We start from the raw sequence: 7,785 nt of genomic DNA, 5'->3' as shown, positions 1-7,785 counted from the left end.
CATGAGCTGGGGGCATACAAACTAAAAGCATTTTCCCCAGTTGCCAGAACAGGCTTTGATGCAGCCTGATAGTATGCTCTCAATGGTGCTCCTGTAGAACACTGTAAGGGGTCCTCGGGGACAGGCCAAATTTCTTCAGCCTCCTGAGGTTAAAGAGTAGTGGGTGGGTAAGGGCAGTCCCTTCTTCACCACGGTGTCCGTGTGGTTTGACCATGTCACCTCCTTGGAGAAGGCACCACACCATCAGAGTGCCTACCTCCTCCTTGTAGGCTGGCTCGTCGTTGTTGGTAATCAGGCCTACTACTGTCGTGTCATCAGCGAACTTAATGAAGTTGGAGTTGTGTGAGGCCACGCAGTTGTGGATATACAGGGAGTACAGGAGTTGAGGATCAGTGTGGAGGAGGTAATGTTGCCTACCTTCACTATCTGGAGGCGGCCAGTCATGAAGTCCAGGACCCAGTTGCATTGGGAGGAGTTCAGTCACAGGGCTGTGAGCTTAGTGGTGAGCTTAGAGGGCACTATGGTATTGAAAGTCGAGCTGTAGTCGATGAACAGCATCCTAATATATGCATTCCTCTTGTCCAGGTGGGTGGGTAAGGGGGGTGGGGGGTGGGTAAGGGCAATGTGCAGTGCAATGACGATTGCGTCGTCCATGGATCTGTCGGGGTGGTAGGCGAATTGGAGAGGGTCGAATGTGTCGAGGAGGGAGGAAGTGATGTAGTCTTCGACTAGCCTCCCGTAGCATTTCGGGATGACGGAAGTGAGTACTACAGGTCGGTAGTAATTCAGTTGTTACTTTCCCCTTTTTGGGCACAGGCATGATTGTGGACATCTTGAAGCAGGTGGGGATAACGGCCTGAGCTAGAGAGAGACTGAAAAGGTCAGAGAACGCAACAGCTAGCTGCTCTGCACATGCTCTGTCGAGCTTTAGTCCACAGCTAAGGATGCCGTCTGGGCCGGCAGCCTGGCAAGGGTTAACACGCTTTAAGGATTTACATACGTCTTCCGTGAAGACCATAAGCACATAGCCCTCGTTGTCTTCAGGGGCTCTCCTCGGCAGCTCGAAGCAGGAGAAAAGGGTTTTTAGCTCGTCGGATAGGACGGTGTTGGTGTCTGCGATGTGATTGGCTTTCTTTTTGTAATCTGTGATCGTTAAAAGCCCCTGCCACATTGTCACGCCCTGGCCATAGAGAGGCTTTTATTCTCTATTTTGGTTAGGCCAGGATGTGACTAGGGTGGGCATTCTAGTTTCTTTATTTCTATGTTTTCTGTTTCTTTGTTTTGGCCGGGTATGGTTCTCAATCAGGGACAGCCGCCTATCGTTGTCTCTGATTGGGAATCATACTTAGGCAGCCTGTTTTTCCACCTTAGTTGTGGGTAGTTGTCTGTGTTAGTGGCCTGTATAGCCCTAGTCAGCTTCATGTTAGTTTTTGTTGTTTCTTGTTTTTGTTGGCGACATTCAAAATAAAAAGAAATGTACGCTCACAACGCTGCATCTTGGTCCGGTCATTTCCACCCTGACGACGATCGTTACACACATACTCCTCGTATCCGACCCGCTGAATTGCTCCTCAACTTTGTCGCTATACTTGATCAATCTGTGTGGGTCGTACTTGTAATGTTTTAACCATACAATTGTACCCGGTCACCTTGCCGTTTTCAGAAGCAGCATCTCTCTCCTTCAGTTTTCTGACAAGGCAGAAGCACTTAGATTATTTGCTTGAAAGATTTTTTGACAAGTGGATGGAAGCCTAGTAGTCTCAACGCAACTTTCCACACTTTCGCAGAATGTAATCATTCTTAATATGTGTTTAGGCTGAATCAATGTTACCTCACAGTGAGATGCTGTGAAACGTTGGCCTCCACTCAACTCAATCTCCTCACACCTGAGAACGCTGAGAACGCTGGATGTATATATATACATCTTTGTTTAAATCACAATTAAAATAGTATTTACATGCAAATCAAGTTAAAGGCAATTCTGATTGAAATACTAATTCTCAAAGTAACTTTCCACTCATTCGTAGTATGTAATAATTCTTATTATGTGTTTAGGCTGAATCAATGTTGGCCTCAGCTCAAAGTCTTCACACCTGGAAGAGCTGGACCTGAGTGACAATGACCTGCAGGATTCAGGGGTGAAACTGCTCTATTCTGGACTGGAAAGTTTACATTGGAAACTGGAGAAACTGAAGTAAGTTCATTTGGATTGTATGAGACATGTTTAGCAAAATCAACAACTCTGTAACGCTCGTCTTCCTCCTCGTCTGAAGAGGAGCAAGGATCGGACCAAAACGCAGCGTGGGTTGAAAACATACTTATTTATTATAGCAATAACGAAGACGAAAAAACACTTGAACAAACTACAAAATAATAAACGACGTGAACAGACCTGAACTTGAGAACATAAAACATGAACGAACGAACGAAACAGTACCGTGTGGCGAACAAACACAGACACAGCAACAATCACCCACAAACAAACAGTGAGAACAGCCTACCTTAATATGGTTCTCAATCAGAGGAAACGTAAAACACCTGCCCCTGATTGAGAACCATATCAGGCTAGTTGACAATGAACCCAACATAGAAACACATAACATAGAATGCCCACCCAGCTCACGTCTTGACCAACTAAACAATACATAACAAAGGAAATAAGGTCAGGAACGTGACAAACTCACCATACATTATGAGAGGGCTTGCAAATTTGAACAATCACCACAGTTTTACTGCATGGTTCAGTCAAGCCACATGTCTATCACATCATTTTCAATCAAATTTATAAAGCCCTTTTTACATCAGCCGATGTCAAAGTGCTATACAGAAACCCAGCCTAAAACCCCAAACAGCAAGCAATGCAGATTTAGAAGCATGGTGGCTAGGAAAAACTAGAAAGGCAGGAACCTAGGAAGAAATTTAGAGAGGAACCAGGCTCTGAGGGGTGGCCAGTCCTCTTCTGGCTGTGCCGGGTGGAGATTATAACAGTACATGGCCAAGATGTTCAAACGTTCATAGATGACCAGCGGGTCAAATAATAATAATCACAGTGGTTGTAGAGGGTGCAAGTTCAATAGGTCAGCACCTCAGGAGTAAATGTCAGTTGGCTTTTCATAGCCGATCATTCAGAGTTAGCGACAACAGGTGCGGTAGAGAGAGAGAAAATCGAAAACAGCAGGTCCGGGACAAGGTAGTACGTGAACAGGTCAGCGTTCCATAGCTGCAGGCAGAACAGTTGAAACTGGAGCAGCAACACGGTCCTAGGGCTCAGATCCTCCGAGAGAAGAGAAAGAGAGAGCGAGAGAAAATTAGAGGGAGCATACTTAAATTCACACAGGACACCAGATAAGACAGGAGAAATTCTCCAGATATAACAGACTGACCCTAGCCCCCTGACACAAACTATTGCAGCATAATTACTGGAGGCTGAGACAGGAGGGGTCGGGAGACACTGTGGCCTCGTCCGCCTATACCCCCGGACAGGGCCAACCAGGCAGGATATAACCCCACCCACTTTGCCAAAGCACAGCCTCCACACAACTAGAGGGATATATTCAACCACCAACTTTAAGAAATATATATATTTCACCTTTATTTAACCAGGTAGGCTAGTTGAGAACAAGTTCTGTGTGTGCAAATGAGGTAAGATAAGGGAGGTAAGGCAATAAATAGGCCATAGTGACGAAATAATTGTAATTTAGCAATTAAACACTGGAGTGATAGATGTGCAGAAGCTGAATGTGCAAGTAGAGATACTGGGGTGCAAACGAGCAAAAAATGTATCAAAATAACAGTATGGGGATGAGGTAGTTGGATGGGCTATTTACAGATGGGCTATGTGCAGGTGCAGTGATCTGTGAGCTGCTCTGACAACTGGTGCTTAAAGTTAGTCAGGGAGATCTGAGTCTCCAGCTTCAGTGATTTTTGCAATTCGTTCCAGTCATTGGCAGCAGAGAACTGGAAGGAAAGGCGGCCGAAGGAGGAATTGGCTTTGGAGGTGACCAGTGAAATATACCTGCTGGAGTGCGTGCTACGGGTGGGTGCTGCTATGGTGACCAGTGAGCTGAGATAAGGCGGGGCTTTACCTAGCAAAGACTTATAGATGACCTGGAGCCAGTGGGTTTGGCGACGAATATGAAGCGAGGGCCAGCCAATGAGAGCATACAGGTTGTAGTGGTGGGTAGTAATGGGGCTTTGGTGACAAAACGGATGGCACTGTGATAGACTGCATCCAATTTGCTGAGTAAAGTGTTGGAGGCTATTTTGTAAATGACATTGCCGAAGTCAAGGATCGGTAGGATAGTCAGTTTTACTAGGTTATGTTAAGCAGCATGAGTGAAGGATGCTTTGTTGCGAAATTGGAAGCCGATTCTAGATTTAATTTTGGATTAAGCATCTCCAATGTGAGTCTGGAAGGAGAGTTTACAGTCTAACCAGACACCTAGGTATTTGTAGATGTCCACATATTCTAGGTCAGAACCGTACGGAGTATTGATGCTGGACGGGCGGGCTGGTGCTGGTAGCGATCGGTTGAAGAGCATGCATTTAGTTTTACTTGCATTTAAGAGTAGTTGGAGGCCACGGAAGGAGAGTTGTATGGCATTGAAGCTCGTCTGGAGGTTAGTTAACACAGTGTCCAAAGAAGGGCCAGAAGTATACAGAATACAGAATGGTAGCTTACTACACTGAGACAAGGCCGAGTATAGCCCACGAAGATCTCCCCCACGGCACGAACCCAAGGGGGGGGCGCCAACCCGGACAGGAAGATCACGCCATTGACTAAACCCACTCAAGTGATGCACCCCTCCTAGGGACGGCATGGAAGAGCACCAGTAAGCCAGTGACTCAGCCCCCGTAATAGGGTTATAATTGTAGCAGCAAAATAATGTTATCGTGTAAAGATAAATGAATGCATGAGATTTTCTCACTTGGGTGAGTCACTCCATATTGAAAATGAGGGCAGTGACCCAAATGTTTTGTAACTATTGTGTGACAGTTTTATCTGACAATTGTTTTATCTTGTTTGAGGTTGTCATTGTGTAGAGTCTGAGAGGAAGGCTGTGCTTCTCTTGCATCAGATCTGAGATCAAACCCTTCGCACCTGAAAGAGCTACACTACAATTAACCCAGAGACTCAGGAGTAAACCTGCTCTCTGCTGTACTGAATCATCCACTCACTGAACTGGAGAAACTCAGGTAAATAATAAATATGTCCCCCTGGGCTGAAATAATACATTTGTATTATATGGTTTACTTTATACACTTTCCATACTGGTTGTGTATGTCCATACTCAGTCTGTTCTTCAGTTTCTCTGCACTAGCGTGGACCATGATGGAAAGGGCAGGATCAAACCTGGGCTTATGAAATGTAAGTCATCATGACTGCTGTGGAAAGTTAGTATGCATTTTAAGACAAGAAGGAAATGCAGAGTATAAACAGAGGATCAATACAACTACATTTCTGCTGGAATTATCAAACCAGTCTTTGTTACAAACGACTGCACTTTTTATCCTGAAAACATCTTGTGAGTCTACCAGGTCGTAGTAAAGGGTTTTGACTCAAAGCCATTCTGTCATTTTATTTCACCACGAGGAAAAGGTCTACAGCATAGATATTATGATGGGGCTACAATTGAACTGAGCACGTGTTGATAAGTTTGTGAGTTTTATACATTCGGATGAGTTTTATGACATTGTAACATAGATTTTTCTATTCATTTTGTCTTATCATTCTCATTCAGATGCACTCTGGACCCAAACACAGCACATACAGCAAATACCTTTCTCTGTCTGAGGGAAACAGACGAGTGACACAGATATGGATGTGAGGAAAGCTTTGACTATGTACAGACTCAGTGAGCATAGCCTTGCTATTGAGAAAGGCCGCCGTAGGCAGACATGGCTCTCAAAAGAAGACAGGTTATGTGCACTGCCCACAAAATGAGGTGGAAACCGAGCTGCACTTCCTAACCTCCTGCCCAATGTATGACCATATTAGAGACACATATTTCCCTCAGATCACACAGATCCACAAAGAATTCGAAAACAAATCCAATTTTGATAAACTCCCATATCTACTGGGTGAAATTCCACAGTGTGCCATCACAGCAGCAAGATTTGTGACCTGTTGCCACAAGAAAAGGGCAACCAGTGAAGAACAAACACCATTGTAAATACAACCCATATTTATGCTTACTTATTTTAACTTGTGTGCTTTAACCATTTGTACATTGTTACAACACTGTATATATTTAATATGACACTCATAATGCCTTTATTGTTTTGAAACTTCTGTATGTGTAATGTTTACTGTTAATTCGTTTTGTTTGTTTCACTTTTGTGTATTGTCTACCTCACTTGCTTTGGCAATGTTAACACATGTTTCCCATGCCAATAAAGCCCCTTGAATTGAAATTGAATTGAATTGAATTGGATGCAGCAGCCCTATCCTGATCACCCAGAGAGATTGAAGGTCTGGCTACAGGTCCTGTGTCGACAGGGTCTGACTGGGCACTGTTACTGGGAGGCAAATTGGATTGGGAGAGGGGCTTTTATAGGAGTGACATATCAAGGAATCAACAGGAGAGGAATTGATGAAGACTGTTTGCTTGGATACAATGACAAGTCCTGGAGTCTGAACTGAGATGATGACAGTTACTTTGCCAGGCACAATGGGAAGAGTACTGCCATACATGTCCCCCACTCCCATTCCAAGAGAGTTGGAGTGTATCTGGACAGGCCAGCTGGCTAACTGTCCTCTGAAAAACTGACCCATCTGCACACATTCCACTTCACATTCACTGAGCCCCTTTACCAAAGGGTTTGGGTTGAATCTTCTCTGACTTTGTGCCATGCTTGAAATTCATGCAAATAAACTCAAATGTAACAGTGTGACATGATATGATTTCCACTTACTGTCAGAAGAGGTGTGGTGTGTTTTCCCATGCGTGGTTGGATGTACAGCTGTTCCCTTTCCTCGATGTCAGGGGTAGTCAATCCTGGTCCTAGAGTGCCGCAGGCACTTCATGTTTTTGATTTAACTGACCTGAAAGACCAGGTGTGTTGAATTTCAGCAATCACTGAACTAATCAATTTGCTCAGTTGGTCAGGGCTTCGTTCAGTACATAAAAACAGAACAGAACATTCAATTGAATGGAAACGGTGGTGTAAGGAATGACTAGTTGAAGGGGTTGGGTTGGGTTATGGAAAACTGACCCACCCAAATGCACCGGTGCCCTTTAAATATGCCGCCATGCTTCAAGCCACACCCCGGCACACCCACTGAATGGAGCAAACGTATCTCAAAGTCTGTTCAAGAACGTACAAGAACGTTTTGGGAAAACATGTTATTCAGTACAAATCGTGCCCAGCATAGCAAGCGTTCAAGCAAACTGAACGCACCCCTGGTGTGGTACCTAGTTAGAACAAAATCCTGCGGTACCTGCAGCTCTCCGGGAACAGGGTGGCCTACCCCTGTTCTATTGTGGGTGGGATGATCAAACTATTCTACTTGTACAAAATGTTATGCTGTTTCCAAATGAAACAAAATACCTTTCTCTTGTTAAAGCTTTTAGAATTTATTTGTTTGTCTATGTGCTCATGTGCAAAAGAGACATTGACCTCAGCATGACTCCCTGTCAAAATAAAAGGTTGAATATTTTTTTTTAGTTCGTTTCATTTTAACCATTCATTTGAACTATTAGATGGTAGCGTCCTGTATAGAATATGACTCCAGCTTGGCTCTATTTTAAAACCTTAGTCCTGTTACTGTGTATGTGTTATGCT

General features: G+C 44.3%; 1 long non-coding RNA gene across 1 annotated transcript; it reads left to right on the top strand.

Annotated features, from left to right (window-relative positions):
- The first annotated feature begins 642 nt into the window (after positions 1 to 642).
- LOC129819913 (uncharacterized) lies at positions 643 to 7,659 on the top strand. The gene is made up of 3 exons (XR_008754134.1): positions 643 to 5,196; positions 5,308 to 5,368; positions 5,742 to 7,659. It is a non-coding gene; the product is annotated as an uncharacterized LOC129819913 (long non-coding RNA).
- The last annotated feature ends 126 nt before the right edge of the window (positions 7,660 to 7,785 follow it).

The sequence above is a fragment of the Salvelinus fontinalis genome, chromosome 22, assembly GCF_029448725.1.
Source record: "Salvelinus fontinalis isolate EN_2023a chromosome 22, ASM2944872v1, whole genome shotgun sequence".
In the NCBI taxonomy this organism is placed as follows: domain Eukaryota; kingdom Metazoa; phylum Chordata; class Actinopteri; order Salmoniformes; family Salmonidae; genus Salvelinus; species Salvelinus fontinalis.
The sequence above is the reverse complement of the archived record's forward strand: the minus strand, read 5'-3'. Positions and strand labels throughout refer to the sequence as shown.